This window comes from Rhynchophorus ferrugineus, unplaced genomic scaffold, assembly GCF_030347505.1.
Source record: "Rhynchophorus ferrugineus isolate W39M unplaced genomic scaffold, kcgeb_rfMv2 rfM1, whole genome shotgun sequence".
NCBI lineage: Eukaryota > Metazoa > Arthropoda > Insecta > Coleoptera > Curculionidae > Rhynchophorus > Rhynchophorus ferrugineus.
In genome coordinates, this window is record NW_027472580.1 from 12806864 (window position 1) to 12826387 (window position 19524).

The following is a 19524-nucleotide window of genomic DNA, read 5'->3' on the forward strand; positions in this document are numbered from 1 at the left end:
ATACACATCCAGTTGATATCTTTGGAGTGTCTGCTATTTCCGTCAATTTCAATTTACAGTCATTCAAAATCATTTTGTCAATTTTTTAAATGTTTCCGTCGGTAACAACCTCTTTTGGGCGTCAACTGCGTTCACTGCCTTCGGCGCTCATTTCACCACGTGTAAACTTAGCATATCAGTCGTTGATGTTTGATTTTCCTGAGGCAGTGTCCGGAAACTCGGTATCAAGCCAAGTTTTTGCTTTAACCGTATTTTTTTTCTTTAAAATGCAATACTTTATCAACACGCGAAATTCCTTATTATCACAATAACAAAAGTTGCTTCACTCAATATGCTATAATTCACAAACTGAAAATCCGACAGCTGTCAAATTTATACACGCATTTTTTGAGGGTTAGGGCTAACTAATAAACATATTTAATTCAAGTAGCTCCATCTATGTGTCAGGCCGGGGACTTTTCAATTGACCTGTTATATGACGGATAAGTTTAAACATTTTCATTTAAATTCTTATTTCAATAGGTGCCTTATTAGAAAAGTACGGTCAGAATACATGTACAACTTTTTTTATTAATTACATCTTATTGCTTGGAAGTCGCTATGATTTAGCAATCTTATTTCATGTTTTAAGACTAAATCTTGGATCACTTCGTATATCCATTTGATTTCGAGGTTATCTTCCTTGGTTGCGTAGCGATAAGCATTGGTAATTAATCGTATAACTTTTGGAGACCTTCAGCTGCTTGTGCTCCAACTCTATATTTGCACCCCATAGGTCCAAATTGGCTTTATGACTAACTGATATATCATTCTCTTTGATTTTAAGCCAAGTAGAGAGCATATTCCGGCTAACCAGTACCGTTAACTTTGACTCTAATCTGCTCTGATTATTTCTAAGGTGATGTTTCCCATGTAACCTACCATCGAGATGTACGCTGAAGTGTTTAGCAGCTAAAATGTAGTATTTTTAAATTCGCCACAATGCGTGGACAGATTCGGACCTATTATTCTATGTATAGTCCATTTGTAGATCTTTTTGACTACAACCTGTACTTTTTTACAGCCTTAGACACAGATACATCTTTGCCATGATCATTTCGTCGACGGAAAATGTTCCAAGTACTGTTCCTTTTGTTGTTAGGATATCAGCAGTGTAGATCAGATTCAAGAGTGGCCCACTAGTCTGAGGAATTCCAACCGAAGTAGGTTTAAGTATTGATAAATGAGTGTTGATAAGTGAGTGATAACAACGCACATTATTACAGCTAGTAAATATATTTAATAATATTAAACAGCATTAAAACCTCATTTATTATTTGTACTTTCTTTTTTAATATTTTTAATATTTATTTTCTATTTTTCACTCATAATATTTTCATCTTACTAGATGTTTGTATATATTGTAATAATTTTTTCGCATCAAATAAGCCATTCATTAAGAAGAATAGGTATAATATATATGAATTTACCAAACAATAAACAATAATTTTCGGTAATAGACGGAAAATATCGATTTATCGATATTTTTTCGAGATCTCTACTTCGGACTTACCGACGTCAATTAAATAAATTGAACGAAGTATTCTTTCGGAACAGGCCAGCAATGGCAAGTAACAGATGCTGTCATTGTGTCATCTCATAAGACATAGCGTCTTCCAATTACCATTTGTTAAGATCGATGCAACATGGCTTGACTAGTACACGGTTTCGAAGTGCTGAAGAAGTATGAAAATGAATCGATTATCGGATCGGTATCACATAAACATCGTTTTTTCAATAGAGTATCGCAGTTTTGAAAGAAAAAGTTGTAAACATGACAGAAAATGTTTTTATTGGTATAAAAATGTGCTAATTTTTCTCAATAAAAGTTTTTAATGTAAAAATTTGATAAAAATACATGTAAACACCTAGCATGAAAATATTTCAGTACAAGACTGATCTTAAAAAATCACCTCGAATAGGAAATAGAACCATTCTAATATTTGTCGAGTAATTAAGAAACATAAGAAGGAAGAAAATGTATAATTTACATATTAAGTTATAGATTTTTACATATGTCATGTGAAAGTTATTCAATAGAATTTGATTAATTAGGTACGTATCAAAAAAAACCGTAGTCCCTCATATACGAACACAAATCCCAGAGGAAATAAAAGAGCTTGTTTATTCGAACGTATTTCGAATTTTGTACCAGGAAACGTCAATTACAAACGTCGAGCCGTACCTAATCGCTGTAACATTTCTCTGGTACATTCAAATTGAAACGGAAACCTTGACACAACAAAAATCATCTCAAACATCTCTCGACGTGGTTTTTTTCCTCTTATGTTTCGAGATGGGAGACCACACACTAGCCGTATCATTTCCGCAAGGAATCGATAAGCTGTTTATTTGGAAACAGGCAAATGTCGAAATTATAGACGCGGCACCCGCTCATAAGAGCAGCAGAAGTCCCTTCTGGCATTTCCTTTTCTGGCCATCCCCAGCTCGAACACAAAATATCAATTAGCGGCTATAAATATGGCAAATTCATATTTTTTTATGGGAATGGAACGTTTGTAGTCGAACGTGCCACTTGCTGGAGAAATATCGCAAGGGTACTGTGTAATTATATGTCATTTTCGTAAAATCGAGCATTCAAGTTAAAGAAATAATATGTTTAGATTTTGCTGAAAATTAATTTGAAAATTAATGCATTATTTTAAAAATGCTGCAAACAAATATTTAAAAATATTGCTAACTGCTAGTCAGTCTGATGCTAATTCTGATGTAAATTTCTAATTCTTCACAAATTCACCACAAAATTATTTCTAGATAATATTTAGCCGGCTTGGTGGCGCAGTGGTAGAGGCGATAGGACGACCCTCCTACTGTTGCGATAGCTGCAGGTTCGAATCCTGCTGGGGCATGGTCGTAAATATATGTTTATGATTGTTTAAAATTTGTGATGGTCCTAGACAAGAGTGCAAAATCCGACAATGAAAATGATCTCAGTCACGCCAGTAACCAGGCTGGGTAAGACCGGATGTCTTCTGGAATGATTTCTAAAGTTGGTCCCTCGTCAGTCGGTAGGCTTAATGCTGAGGACCGTGGTTCTCGGTAAATATATATATATATATATATATATCTATTATACGAATTATATCTGTTGAATAATCTGTAGAAATACTCATGCTCGGTTAATTTGAAAATGTTATTTTGATTTGATTTGTTTATTGGCAAACACGAGAAAAGACAACTATTAAACAACCTAACCTAACTGTTATATTTGATGCACATATTGTTTAGATTGACCAAATTTGTAAAACAACTTCCTACAGTTAGAGATTGCTTCAAATACATAGTTTTAATATTTGTAGGTGTCACAGAAGCAAAGATAAAAGAAGGTGTCGACAATCTTTCGGAAAATTTGGGAGATGTAAGTAAAGAGTACGATGAATGATTTCACCAGGATATTGAAAAGCCGGAGAAAATACATCTCTTAAAATGAAGGGTCTCAATGAATTTCCAGATTCTCACCACAAGTGAAAATGTAGAAAAAGTAGCCGCACTGGCAAGAAATAAGTTTTACTATGTGCAAATAACAGTTTTCAAGTCAATTCATATCAAAATGTCGTACTCTGAAAAAAGGAATTCATTCCTGGATTCAGAACTATTAATTTTTAACATGCTCAAACGATTGTAACGTATTTATATAATATTTTAAATGATATTCAAGTTAGACCTTACATTAATTCATTTAATACAAAACTGTGTTTGATTTCTTTTAACTGAAACTATTTTCTAACCAACCAGAGAGTTTTTATTGTTATATTTATCAATTATTATTTCCTTCAACTCTAAGTCAACATCGGATTTGGTACCTGTCAATGTTTGTTTTGTGTCTGCACTGGTGGTCTTCTTTTATGCTCTGTGCGAAATTAGAGTGACATTGAACGAAGCAAAGGAAGAGGTGGCAGCTGCCTGCCTCTTAATAAGCTGACCGATGTTTCTATTTATTTTTGCCCATGTTTGACAATTCAACTTTTATGTGTCACTAAATCTGAACAAATGCTGTGTGCGTTGGGTGATACGGCCAATAATAGAAGTAGTTCCAGACGTAATTATTGACATTGATATTCCTAAAAGTACGGAAACATTCTAACAATAAATTGTATACTCAATTTATCAACAAATTTAAATTAGTTCTTATAGACTATCCTGTATATATATATATATATATATATATATATATATATATATATATATACAGGATAGTCTACTAGTATCTAGAATGAAGCTTTGAATTTCTAAAATTAACATATCTATATATATGTAGTAACCGGACAATTCCTAATTTTATTTCGTGAAATCAACAATGGATAATAAAAATTTATTAGAAAATTAAGATTGAAAAAAATATGATTTTTTTAGTAATAATTATATTTATGAATTCTTAATGTACAGTTCATATATGATCTTATAATTTACTGTTCTCTGACAATATATTTGATAATAAGTAATAGGAATCTAAAATTCGCTTTTCCTATAATGTTACTCTAAAAAGGGCAACAAATTTAACACTAACAAGTTCATTTTGAATAAATATAATAATAAATTTAAGATATTTTGTTTGTATTGTAATGTTTAATTATAATAAAATTATAATTAATAAATGGAGTATATATATATATATATATATATATATATATATATATATATATATATATATACAGGATAGTCTACTAGTACCTAGAATGATGCTTTGAATTTCTAAAATTAACATATCTATGTATATGTAGTAATCCGACAATTCCTAATTTTATTTCGTGAAATCAACAATGGATAATAAAAATTTATTAGAAAATTAAGATTGAAAAAAATGTGATTTTTTTAGTAATAATTATATTTATGAATTCTTAATGTACAGTTCATATATGATCTTATAATTTACTGTTCTCTGACGATATATTTGATAATAAGTAATAGGAATCTAAAATTCGCTTTTCCTATAATGTTATTCTAAAAAGGGCAACAAATTTAACACTAACAAGTTTATTTTGAATAAATATAAGAATAAATTTAAGATATTTTGTTTGTATTGTAATGTTTAATTATAATAAAATTATAATTAATAAATGGAGTATATATATATATATATATATATATATATATATATATATATATATATATATATATATATATATATATATATATATATACAGGATAGTCTACTAGTACCTAGAATGATGCTTTGAATTTCTAAAATTAACATATCTATGTATATGTAGTAATCGGACAATTCCTAATTTTATTTCGTGAAATCAACAATGGATAATAAAAATTTATTAGAAAATTAAGATTGAAAAAAATGTAATTTTTTTAGTAATAATTATATTTATGAATTCTTAATGTACAGTTCATATATGATCTTATAATTTACTGTTCTCTGACGATATATTTGATAATAAGTAATAGGAATCTAAAATTCGCTTTTCCTATAATGTTATTCTAAAAAGGGCAACAAATTTAACACTAACAAGTTTATTTTGAATAAATATAAGAATAAATTTAAGATATTTTGTTTGTATTGTAATGTTTAATTATAATAAAATTATAATTAATAAATGGAGTATATATATATATATATATATATATATATATATATATATATATATATATATATATATATATACATATATATACAGGATAGTCTACTAGTACCTAGAATGATGCTTTGAATTTCTAAAATTAACATATCTATATATATGTAGTAACCGGACAATTCCTAATTTTATTTCGTGAAATCAACAATGGATAACAAAAATTTATTAGAAAATTAAGATTGAAAAAAATATGATTTTTTTAGTAATAATTATATTTATGAATTCTTAATGTACAGTTCATATATGATCTTATAATTTACTGTTCTCTGACGATATATTTGATAATAAGTAATAGGAATCTAAAATTCGCTTTTCCTATAATGTTATTCTAAAAATGGCAACAAATTTAACACTAACAAATTTATTTTGAATGAACAAATGAAAATGATGCCTGCTTGGCTGAGCACAAGATAAAAGATAATTGTGCAATCAATATGTAAAATATGAAATCCTTAATATTGAACGTTGAATTAATTTAAATAGTAAGCTCCTTGGAAAATTCTTTCTTAAGTAATAATAACACTACTGGAAATTTGTCAATCTTTACCTCGCGTCAATATATTATTTCAATTTGGCCTAAATTTCCACACTTTGCATGGTTTTGTAAAAGAGGACTAGAGACATCTACAAAATATATAGCAGCTGCCAGTACAATAACCGATGTTAACCGATGTTTCTGTTTATTTTCACCTTTGTTGGACAATCTGGCTTTTATAAGAATCGGTGACTTGTTCCGGTCACTGGGTGGTCACTCCCAGGCGAAAACAGTTTTTTTGTTGTAATTATCTTGTCCTAGGTATTGTCCAAGATGTTTGTTTGTTAAAAGATATGTTCTAAAATATACAATTTACGTGTCCTTGATCAGAAAAAAGGTAAACCTACAAACTGACATAATAACAGAGCGTATAAATTAGTTCGACCAGTGTTTTACATCAAAAACTGATAAAGAATTTTGCTCTAATGATATAGAGCAGACATATTTTAACTTATTAGACTTTTTATTAGACAAAATTTCTTCGATATTCATTAAATAACCCGTAAATATTTAGTTTAAGATAAATGAACCCCTTATTTATACAAAAAAGAACGTTAAGATTAATTCTTATTTAAGAACAATGTTTATTAACATATAATATATACAACGTGGGAGTATAATAAATATAACATAACACTGTTATATTGAAAATCGAGTATTATGTAATATAAATCACAGAACGATAAAAGTCTAACAGATATATGCGTATATAAACACGTATAGAAATATATAACTCGCCGCTTCTTATCGACTAACGCTACGATGATATACCCGCAATCAAATTTGGAGAATCGTACTCGCTTCGGCGGTACATATACTAAAATTGGAACGATACAGAGAAGATTAGCATGGCCCCTGCGCAAGGATGACACGCAAAATCGTGAAGCGTTCCACATTTTTTGCTTATTATAAGACTTATTTTTTAAAATATTCGTTCGATGAATTTTATTAATCATATAAATATTGTAATCTTAATAAATGTTGTATAATATTTTAGTATATTATTATTTTTGCACAATATAAATAGTTTTAGATAAGAGATAAAAAAATATCAAAGCAGAACAATAACTTACCATTTCGACTAAATTACAATTAATAAATTCAAGACCGGATATATTAACTCAGCTTTTGATAAAAAAAGAAGTTCTGGACCTTAATTTAAACTTAAAAGTAACAGAGCAGCTCCTCTTTCTCTCTCTACTTCTCCCAATACCTTATAGTAAACAAAACCATTATTAAAAATAAGACAAAACGTTTCAGGAATTTTTACAATTTTGCGATAACTAATACATCAGTTACGATTTTAGTTTATATAAACCATTAGAAACTAAACGTCAGTCCGACATATTATATCTATATAATATTATCAACCAAAAAACTTAATAGCGAAGAAATATTATACCCCAACATAACAAGGAACGCAGTTTTCTTATCTACCTACATGTTGTGCTTTTAATCACAATTATGGCAAGACATTTTCGTGTATTCCGTAGCCTTTATTTTCAAGAACTCTATAATGTGCCAACTATCCACAATAACTAAACGTACAAGAAACGAACACTATGCATATTCCATTCAGCAATCTTCTGACAAAGTTTAAAAATATAAAAAATAGTGTAAGTATAAATAAAATGGTAAAAGATAATAAAAAAATAGATAAAATTATAATTAGTTAATATGGAATAGTGAAACAACCGAAGAAGTTATAAGTAGTAATAAAAAGAAAGATTTGGAGATAATATAAATTAATTAGATATACATTAATGTATATTGCGCCTTGCTTGTATATTAATGAAAATACAACAGAACAGTAGTAATAAATTTGTAAATTAAGATTTTACTAAGCATATCGTAGACGTATGCGTCATATATATATATATATATATATATATATATATATATATATATATATATATATATATATATATATATAGATATATATATATATATATATAATGTGAAATACGTTCAATTATCCAAAGGTTCTTATAAAGTTCAACCAATTTATAGGACGATTGAAACGTATAAGAGTCAGAAAGAACAATGTAAGCTATAACTGAAATTTAAGCGTTTCTAACACGTTTTTCCTGATATAAAATGTTTATAACGATACATTTTTATACAATAAACAGCTTAAACAAAACAATCATGATGGTTTTCCAAGACAGCTTTATTGGCTTTTACCATTCATTTTTCGTTCTACGTCAAGGTATTCTGAAGAAATTACCTTCGTATACGAACCACTTTGGTCAGATTTGGTTGGTTTTTGATTAATGATCACAACTGATACGAACGAATCATTTTGAGCTTTTATCAAATTAACCAGAAAAAAAATTGAACGAAATTTTTTCACAGCTAAATGTTCATGCAATATCTTAATCATATCCCCTATGGAAATGCCAAACTATGATTCAATCTCATTGTAAGTCATATAACAATCTTGCAATATCATTTCGGCATAGCATCAATGCTTTTTGACACTACAACTGATTTTGGACTCGAATACTCGAATACTCGAAAGCTAGAAATAAGTTGATCGGTGTCGAATGTCGTAAAGTAACAGTGTACGAGTTAATTAAATATTTCCACTGAGACAAAATTTTCAAGACATCTTAAATGATATATGATATAAGTTGGGCTCTAATAACAAAACGTTCCGAATAAAATCATGTTTATGAAACTTCCCATTGTAAACGTCACATGAAATCTAACAACACTTCTAGTTTATCCAAAGAAGTAGTGAACTTACGTCAACAAAATGTATAATGAATATATAGAAAACGTATTTAAATGAAGATCTGTGAACAAAGAAGTTCAATTCAATTTCCAGACATTCCCTTTAAAATAATACAATTTTTTCACCCATATAATAAAAGTAATGGAGCCTTGTTATTTCAATTTGTATACTGACATAGGTATTTCAAAATAGAACAATATGTCACCCTTGACAAGGTTATAATAACTTTTGATTAAGTTTTGTAGATCATAATATTTTTTAATAAGTCATTGCAAATATATTCTGAACATATATTCCTGAAAAAAGAGAGTAGATCAGACAGCTTAATAATATGGCCAAAGTGTTCAATAAAATGGAATTGTTATGGGATGTGGCAAAGGATTACTACAGTAGATATGCAGGTTAAGAAAGAAAGATATACAGGCAAGAACTTTTTAGATATATGGAAAGGATTGTTTAGAATAACACCCTTCGGTTTGGATAAACTCTATCAGATAAACAGAAGAAAAAAATTGACAAATGATGGAGTCTAGAACAAGTATTAGAAATATTGGAAATTAGCGGTTTAGTTATTGACTTGAATACTAGCTCAGAATGTGATAGTGAGGGAATGAAACTTTCTAGTTGTGGTATTATGATTCAATGCTGACAATGCCATATAGTGTCATGAGATTGGAAACAACTAAAGGTGAGTATATAATTAATATAGGATAATTATTGTAATATAATATATTATTGTTGTATAGTTCTCGTACCATTGTAAACCATACTTACACATTTCTATAATTATTTCTACTGGAGAATACCGAAAATTTGCTTCGGTTATTAAAACATGACGTGATGGATTTTAATTTTGAAAACAGAAACGAATTTTTTGATGTTATGATACGAATATTGATTTTTTTCCGTATTATACGAAACTAATAACCCATTTCAATTACCCATAACAAGATATGATTTACGATCAATTTATTTGATCAAATTGAGATGTAATCTCTGCGTAATCACGTAATTAATGTTACCGATGGGGCAAGAAACGTAATTGGCCTGTTTGACGGTGGGCCGATCGGAACAGAACACCGTCGGTAAAAAAGGGAACTAATTTCTGAGGCGCGATTAAGTCAAAATGGACCGATCGGTGCCAATGGATGCGCAATTACGATTTTATTTCGGCCTTTCATTGACAGGATGCGCCGGCATCGAGCTAATTTGATGCCGTGGTGCCGTTCGTCTTATACATTTTTATTAAAACGGATGTCTCGGAGATAAATCGATTTCTCATGGATTTCATCAAAGACAAGTAGGTCTGTTTTTAATATTCAACTGTTATAAGCTGCTTACGGCGCATCCTGTTTTTTATTCTATGAACAATAACAGCTCAAGGTGACCTAAGAAATTTTTCATAACAAAATCAACTAATGAAGTATGATCGAAACAGATGGGTTATCTGTTGGCTTATTTTTGAATTGGTGAGTTATTTTAACATAGTAGTACCATCCCAGCTCGAACTACACCCCTCCCAAAGGATAAAGAAGTGTAATAAAATATTCCGAGAAGCAAATTCTATTAAACATCCACAATTCTTGAACGGACACCCAATCTCGCCTCTACTTGAGAAACACTAGTAAAAAACAATGAGTCCTCATTGAATTACAATCACCAAATTGAAATATCTATTTTATAAGCATCTGCCAGAGGAGTGTCGCAAATATTGAGAACAATCTTTAAGCTAGGTCACTTGGATATCAACCATACCACAAAATTAGCATGGTAACTAAAGAAATATTGTATGAAGATCCAGTAATTATAGTTAAATGGTTACAGGTTACATAAAATTAAAGAATGGAAAATACGAAAATATGTTCTAAGAAAGAAAACATTTATAACTCTAGGTCCATAACTAGACCGATTTGGCTAGATGTAGTTTTGCGCGACGGAATCACTCAGAGGCAGGAGCTAAAAAGATTACAGGTTTCTTTACCTTCTTTCCATTTAAAATTTTATGACATCTTTGTGACAGATTATAAGCACTTATAATCTGTCACCTAACTGTGTATAATTATCACTACATAGTATAAAACAAAGTCGCCTTTTCTGTCCCTATATCCCTATGTGCGCTTAAATCTTTAAAACTACGCAACGGATTTTGATGCGGTTTTTTTCAATAGATAGAGTGATTCAAGAGGAAGGTTTATATGTATAATACATGCGTAATATACTAAGGCAACATTGCTAATTTTAGAGGTTTCTAACGTGATGTCGTAAATTAACCTATTTTTTTAGGCTTATTTAGCAATTAGCAAAAACGCTGCCTAACCCTACGAGTTAGATCAAATTAATGTACTACAGTATTGTACACCATAAAAAGGTCTACAAAAAAGTCCGCGATGGTATATGTTTATCTTTTAGGGATAACCCACATTAACCATTTTTATTGTTTACTTTTTACGTGAGAATGGCTTATTTACGAAGCTATTTTAAGCAATACGGCATTAATCCTTATCGAATTAAATACCTTAAATACAGTGTGCAATTAATATAGATCAATATGGTTCCTTACAGCATGTAAATTAAACAAATATTTTCGGAGATATTACAAATTTAAAATTTGCGTTTAAAAATGCATAATGTAATAAAAATTGTATGAATTTAGATATTCCAAAGATAGCAGGAAATCTTCATAGTAAGTATAGGGGAAGAGGAATTGTTTTACTCCAAATTTAATGCGTGCAGGCCAAGGGCAGTAATGAACGAACCAAAAATACTGGATCGATTTTAATCATGTTTTCATTGAGTGACATAGGCATATATATTTTATGCCCGTGCAAAGTCGGAGCGGGCCGCTATGTTTTTATATACAACGTTCATATTTTTTCTGTAGTGTATTTAATTTAGTATCAGCATTGCACCCGTGCGAAGCCGGGGCGGGTCGCTAGTCAAGAATAAAGGAATTTAGCAGTGAAAGTTATATGGAAAAATTGGGTCCCACGTTTAAGCTTTTCGGAATCCCCGTTACGCGGCCAAATGTAAATGAAAAATGCAACACCTATATGTGTGTTTCTCTCTTGTTTGGCCTCGGTATTAATAATTCTAATCTGAGCAGTTAACGGCCATTCTTAGGTGATATAATTTGTGTTGTTTATTTACGTTCAGTTGTTCAGTATGTGTTTTTATATGTATTTGACAATTACTTTAGATTATTCAGTGTATTTTAATTTATCAGTGTAATAAAAAGAAAACCTTAAGGGGTTCTCTTATGATCTCTTATGAAGGTCCAGGAAAGTTTTAATCATTTTAAAGATGAAGACTATAGACCAAAATGAAACAAGATGTAATTCCTACCAGTAATTTAAATAGTAAGTATTTTGTTAAATAGTAGTGATTTATTGCATTGAAATAATTAAGCAATATTTATTGAGATTCTTTACCTTTACTACAAGACAAGGAAAATATGCTCCAAATGGCAATATTACAATCACATAAGTTTTTTGAGGCTGATAAATATATAGGAGATTCTTCTACCCTAACAAGACCCAAAAGTAAGAATATAGTCAGACATTTATGTTTATTATTAGAGAATGAGGGTTCTAACTTGAAATTTATATGTTCATTTATAGTTAACTCAGCATGTCCCATCAGCTTCGTTTCAGGTTGGCTGAAAAACTAATGTCTTTATCCTTATTGAAATGCATGCAGAGGACATAAACTGTTATCGAAGATATTCTGCTCGCCTTCTAGAAGAACATTAATGCAGATACTTAATAAGGTTCCTTTTTGCTGCTGGAGTGGTAACATCTAATTTTGATCGTTAGTTCAAAAACTTGACTATATAGACTGAACTGCTGTTGTCATACTTGATAAAATGTACCTCAACAGAACCATTAATAATTATATTATCATATTTTAATTTTTTTTTGGTTTGTTTTAAATATTAGAGAGAATATAATATCAGTAGATTACGTGTTTTGGGTAGTGGAGATGTCTTTGTGATTATATCAATGACTTTATGGTCATGGAAAATTAATATAATTTTAATATGTCAATAAAATATATTTAAATATATTGTTTTTTTATTTTCTCAGTAAAATTAACAAAATTTTAAAATTTCCTGCTAAAATTTTTTACTGTACATTTTTAAATTTCCTGCTCAAACTTTTAGAATTACCGCTAAACGTTTTTAAATTTCCCGCCGTAACTAACTCCGTCATATGGCGCATGCCTAAGCCCCCTCACAAGGGGATTCCGAGCGTAACTTAGAACTTTTAACATAGGAGATGCGCTTCTAAGTTTCTTTATTCCATGATTATCACTTTGTGTTTGTTTTCTTTATTCCATGAATATCACTTGAAATTGATAGACATTGTACTCACAATCCAACAGTAATGCGTTGCACAAGACGTACAGATGCTTCTTTATCAGATCAACGATTTATTTAATATGTTTCGCTGGGTTATCTAGTTCGAATTAATTATTATCCTTCTTCTTACTAATCTTCGAAATAATTTCTTAATAGTTAATGGTAACAGTCAATTAGAAATTCAGAATTGTCTAAAGTGGCAAGAAGATTTGACAGATATTTGTTTGTGTTTTATACAATAAAATATTAGTTCATTATTAATTTATTAATAAAATAATACTCGGTATTTAACATTTTGTTTTATAGTAAAATACTTTATAATACTATACATAGTAATATTCTACAAATTTTTTAAAGAACTGCTGTAAAGTAGAATCTAAACTTAGGTTATCATAATGAAATATAAAATATTAATTATAAAAATATTAAAATATATATGTTCTAAAATTAATGAAAAATACACTTATTATAACTGCTTATTAAAACAAGAATACTCACACAAATATTTTTTTTGAATTTTATATCTGGCAAGTAGCAATAAAAACTTAAAAATGGAATTTAAAATGTATGTGGGGAATTAGAGAGAACAAAATATATCTAATAACCTGGCGGATTATATTCACAAAAAAATGTGGAACGCTTCACGATTTTGCGTGTCATCCTTGCGCAGGGGCCATGCTAATCTTCTCTGTATCGTTCCAATTTTAGTATATGTACCGCCGAAGCGAGTACGGTTCTGTGTATGTTCACATCCATATATGTGCGAACGGTCTAACGATGATCAGCGGTGAGTTATAACGGTGCATATAACTATTTAATTATTATATGATTTTTTACGATATTTACCTGTTTATATTATAATTATCATTTTTTAATACAAATTTTTAGTGTAGAAATTCTGGAAAGTTTTTTTCCCGGATAGACAACTCTGAGTAAGTAATTCATTAAGCTAACTGACGTTTTTTTGGATACTTAAATTTTTGAAGAATAAGATTTGAAGACGTGATTTGAATGAATTTGATTGACGACGTTCTTTCGGTGCGATCAAAATGTTGGATTATAAGTCTTCATATTCACATTTTACATGTTATATTGTCCAATTATTTGTATGATCTATTAACGGATAAACGGTGTGATACTGAAGGAGACATTGACGCTTTTTGCAGGTCCAAACTTTCGAAAAAGTCCAGTTTTTCATGAAGAATTATCATTATTTTGTTAAATAAACCTCATCTTGGGAAATCGAATGATATATTTTAAGTGCTATATGCTTAAACTTTTATTAAAATTATTTATTTACGTTAAAATTTAAATTAAATAATTTAAATAATTAAATTAATTATTTATATTAAGATTGTAAATAAAATTTATTAGTGAGCAGTAGATTAAACTATTTTGAGATAAGTTACTCAAGTTACAGTCAAGTATAATTCTTAACTCAATAGTTAGGACTGTTAAGTGCTCAGGAAAATTCGGGAGGAATGTCTTGAAACCTAGTTAATTAGGTAATTTGCAATCAACTAACGCACTTAAACAAAATAATAATCAAACTATTAGTTAAATATAACAATAGACTATAAGTCTTTATATTAAATTATGGGAATGGGGTAATCAGAAACCAAGTTCCATTGAATAAAGCAATAATTATTATAAAATGCCTAGTAGTGTATTTTCAATAGTATCATAAAGTTTTTTTTTATTATTATTTCATTAATACATCTAATGTAGCTTAAATCTAGGTATATAACTAGAAGGCCCTACCTCAGTCTCTGGTGAAATAATGTTTATACATGTCACTGCTGTATTTTTAATATATGCACCTCACTACACAACACTACACAAGATCAGATGGTTTGATACTTTTGAGCCTGTGTCCTGTTCTGGTGGTATCCAAAAGCTGCAATAGTTCAATATTCTCATGAGAATGGAGTTTTTCCTCAGGTCCCCTTGCAATTCTTTTGATTTATTGACTGACTGTGAGTATCTGAAGGTCTCGATGTAAGTAATCAGACCTATAGTATGTGGGTGCACCCACAATACCTCTCAGGACCTTGTTCTGAAAAATTTGTGTTTTGTTTATGTTACTCTTTGCAGAACATCCCCATAATTGAAATCCGTATGCCCATATAGGTTTCAGTATTTGCTTATATAATAGCAATTTATTAAGTACTGATAATTGTGATTTTCTTCCAATTAGCTATTACATTTTCCTATATTTCAATTCCAGTTCTTTTCTTTTCATCTTTATATGTTCCTTCCAACGAAGTTTTGCATCGAGTTTCATTTCGAGATATTTAGCGTTGTTGCTATGTGGAATCATAGTATTATTTAATGTTGTTAGTGCTTGTACGGTCTGTTTACAGGTGAACTGCACATGTACAAATTTATTTTCATTAATTCTTATTTTCCAAGCTTGTGTCCAATTATTTATATTGTCACTCGCCTGTTGTAATTTTCGTGAGGCTTCTTCACTATTGCCTCCAACAGCTATAATCGCAGTATTATCAGCAAATGTAGCCATCGTAATATTTTCCATTTGTGGTATATCACAAGTGTAGAGTAGATAAAGCATTGGTCCCAGTACACTTCCTTGTGGTACACCTGATGTAGCTTCTTTAATTGTAGAGTAAGCTTTCTTCTTGTTTCACTCCAAATATTCTGGTTTTAATGTATGATTTTAATAGTTCGGTGTGTTGACTTTGGTGACATTTTCTGTGGTTAATGAACAAGGCCTTCTTGCCAAACCTTATCGAAGGCTTGTGCCACATCTAAGAATATAGCTGAGCATACATTTTTACTTTCCTAGGTTTTTTTAATAACATCTGTTATTCTATGGATCTAGTCAATTGTTGAGTGTTTATTAATAAACCCAAACTGGTGTGTAGGTATTACGTTTTTTCTCTCTATGAGGTACCATAGACTGAAGCCGAAAAACACAAGTAGATTACTCATCTATCACACCCGTTTTTAAATATAAATGAAACAGATTTGTTAGAACAAAATTAATATTGTTTTTAAATTATATACAAAATAAACCAAATAAATCCAAATATAGAAATCGATTATAATTGTCTCCAACTCTTCTGGAGCTTAGTACTAAGAAACAATGGTCGTGATTTCTGCTATATTCGATTTGATTAGCTTCCTACCTGGTGGCAAGTATATTTCAACAGCAATAATAATTTTTTAGTTCGAAGAAATATCATTTGCTTAATTGGTGAATCTACGAATTTTACATTTAAATTGCCATAATGTTGTCATTATAGAGCATTTACGCTATCGAGCGCCTGCAGTATTAGTTTAATAAAATAATCTTCTAAATTTTGAAACTTGAAAATAAATTCTAAATAATTAAAATAAAATAATTAAAATATCTTACAAGTCCCAAGTCTCCTACTTGTCGATCATAATTGCAAAAAATGTGGAACGCTTCACGATTTTGCGTGTCATCCTTGCGCAGGGGCCATGCTAATCTTCTCTGTATCGTTCCAATTTTAGTATATGTACCGCCGAAGCGAGTACGGCTCTGTGTACATTAGCGGTCAAATATGTAGATAAGAGTTGACGATGGTCAGCGGTGAGTTATAACGTCAGCGTATTCGTTATTTAGTGTAATAGTAGTAGTAATTGATGTATTTAAATTAAATTATATGTTATAATTAAAATTATTAATACATACAATATATGTATAATGATCTGATCTACAATAAATTTAATTGTCAACAATACACAGACCAACAATGTTGGTAAAAATTTGGTATTTGTGCGTTCTGAATTCGTATTTAAGAGTAGTTTTTTATTACTCACAATTATTTGGCCATGTGACATCCGAAAAATAAAGAAAATTATATAAATAAGAATTAAAAAATTATAGTATTTTAATTAAATCACAGTTTTTTCTTGCAACAATATTAAATTGCCGGCTTGGTCGCACAGTGGTAAAGGTGATAGGACGGTTCTCCTACTGTTGTGATAGCCGCGGGTTCAAATCCTGCTGGGGCATGGCCGTAAATATATCCGTGTGACTGTTTAATATTTGTGATTGTCCTGGGCAAGGGTGTAAAATCCAACAAGGAAAATGATCCCAGTCACGCCAATAACCAGGCTGGGTAAGACCGGATGTCTTCTGGTATGATATCTAAAGTTGGTCACTCGCCAGTCGGTAGGCTTAATGCTGAGGACTGTTGTTCAACGATTCAACGTTCAATAAACAATATTAAATTACTAAAATTCGAATGTTTTTTCTGGATTTTCTATGTAAAGTTTTTCGCAGACTCATAAAGTTCCATCATCATATTGCTCTTCATTCACATTACCCAAACTTTCAGGAAAACAGTCAAAATGGTTCTGCAAGAGGTAGACTTGAAATGTCATTGAGTAACTACAAATTTTGAATCTGTCTGTCTGTCTGAAACCATTAGTATATTCCAATGGTTATTATTTTGTAAATTAAAATTAATTTTGGAGAAACTGTTATTAACTAAATGTATTTTTTATTATTATTTTTTTAAATTATTACTCTTAATGGTTCATCAGTGTGCCGAGTGGGTAATAAGCATTTCTTATGATTATAATATATTCATGACATGTAGAAAATCATATCATTAAATGAGCACATGTGTAAAATATTATCTTAATTCGTTACTCCAAATGTTATTCTATATGTTAACCGACTTCAAAAAGGGTTCGGCTGTGTTCGTATTTTTTTTAATGTATGTTCGCCGATTTCTCCAATTTCTTCAATTATGAACCAATTTTCAAATTTTTTTTTAATGGAAAAAAGGCACTTCCGAGGTGATCCTATTAGAAACATGTCAGGATCTGAGGGGAAAGAGGGGGAATTCGGGTGAAAACGTCAAATTTTAAAGGCACGTATAATATTTCACAGATTTTTTATCTAAAATAATTAGATATTTGGGTATAATACTATTGCTGAACTGACGTGACGAAAAATCGGAAGTAGTCAATGTAAAAGCCTCTTAAGCACTAAGATATGAGCAGTTTTAGAAACATTGTACGCAACTGTTTCTATGATGTAATAGTTGGAATGTTAAGCTCACACGTGGAGTTCGCAGGTCCGATTCCCAACAGGACTTTTTTTGTTCAAGTTTGATTGGAACATTTGTCAAATCACTTAGACTAGGTAGCGGAATCGAGGGTCTGAAACGTCCCTTATTTTCAACGATTGTTTCTTTATTCCTATTTTTTCTTATGTTGTACCTTTACTTCGGCTATCCATTGTCACACTTGATAAAATTTAATTAATTTTATTTGCGTAATTTATTAAGTAAATATCTAACACTAAAAAGAGAAATATAATCAAACTTAGATTTTTAGCACAAAAAAAACATTTTAAAATAAAGTATATGCATAATAATAGGTATAATAACTAAATAAAAATAAACAAAAACTTATTTAACCTATCTACTATACGTACTTTATATTCTACTGTACACACAATTTAGCATAATACCTCCCTAAACCTATTTATCTATTTACAATATTATTTTAACTACTACCAACTGATCAGTTAGAAGTCGGTGCCGAGCCTACACATTTCAAAAGTAATAATATAATTTTGTGACATATACACATCATTAAATTACGAACAAAACGAAGCTAATTTGTTGCTTGGCACACACTTTGAATTAGACGCGTCATCTGGAGCATAGCTATATTAGACTCGGTAGCCCATAGTTCTTCTGTATAAACTTCTTCATTCTATATAACCATATAACATTCTATAGTCAGTTCAAAATAGCAGTGACACGGGAAGCGTCGCAATGTTGCCGCAGCTACTTTGAGTTTTAGTATATTTAAGATCTGACATATGACAAAATTTTAATATAAATTAAATAATTGAACAAATATTGTATTAATTATAATTTATTTTAACATTATAGTACATCAAATTATCGAAGAACTTAAAACTACAATTAATTTTACAGCCACAATAATTTATATGTTAGAGTTGTTTTATTACATATACATTGAGCTTTTTTCCACACTAGTATCGGTAGGGTTCTAGACGCGTTTTTGTATGTAGTGGTATCCCCCGAAGTCCACTTAATTAACAATTGTATATCTGAGTAAAGTATTTTACTTTCATTGGAGAGCATATTTATGTTTTACGCTTAGTTCTTGTTTCTTTTGATGCAATGTATCCTTGTAAAGTCATTATGATATTATTATATATTTCTCATAGTTTGTTCTGTTACTATCTGTATAAGTCTTTCTCGATGAAACTACA

The 19524-nt window shown here is 30.0% G+C and overlaps 3 non-coding genes across 3 annotated transcripts; 1 reads left to right on the forward strand and 2 right to left on the reverse strand.

Annotated features, from left to right (window-relative positions):
- Positions 1-6973: 6973 nt before the first annotated feature.
- Positions 6974-7080, forward strand: LOC143189362 (U6 spliceosomal RNA). The gene has a single exon (XR_013003821.1). It is a non-coding gene; the product is annotated as a U6 spliceosomal RNA (small nuclear RNA).
- A 6819-nt stretch (positions 7081-13899) lies between these two features.
- LOC143189363 (U6 spliceosomal RNA) lies at positions 13900-14006 on the reverse strand. The gene has a single exon (XR_013003822.1). It is a non-coding gene; the product is annotated as a U6 spliceosomal RNA (small nuclear RNA).
- A 2683-nt stretch (positions 14007-16689) lies between these two features.
- LOC143189364 (U6 spliceosomal RNA) lies at positions 16690-16796 on the reverse strand. Its single transcript, XR_013003823.1, has one exon. It is a non-coding gene; the product is annotated as a U6 spliceosomal RNA (small nuclear RNA).
- Positions 16797-19524: the final 2728 nt, after the last annotated feature.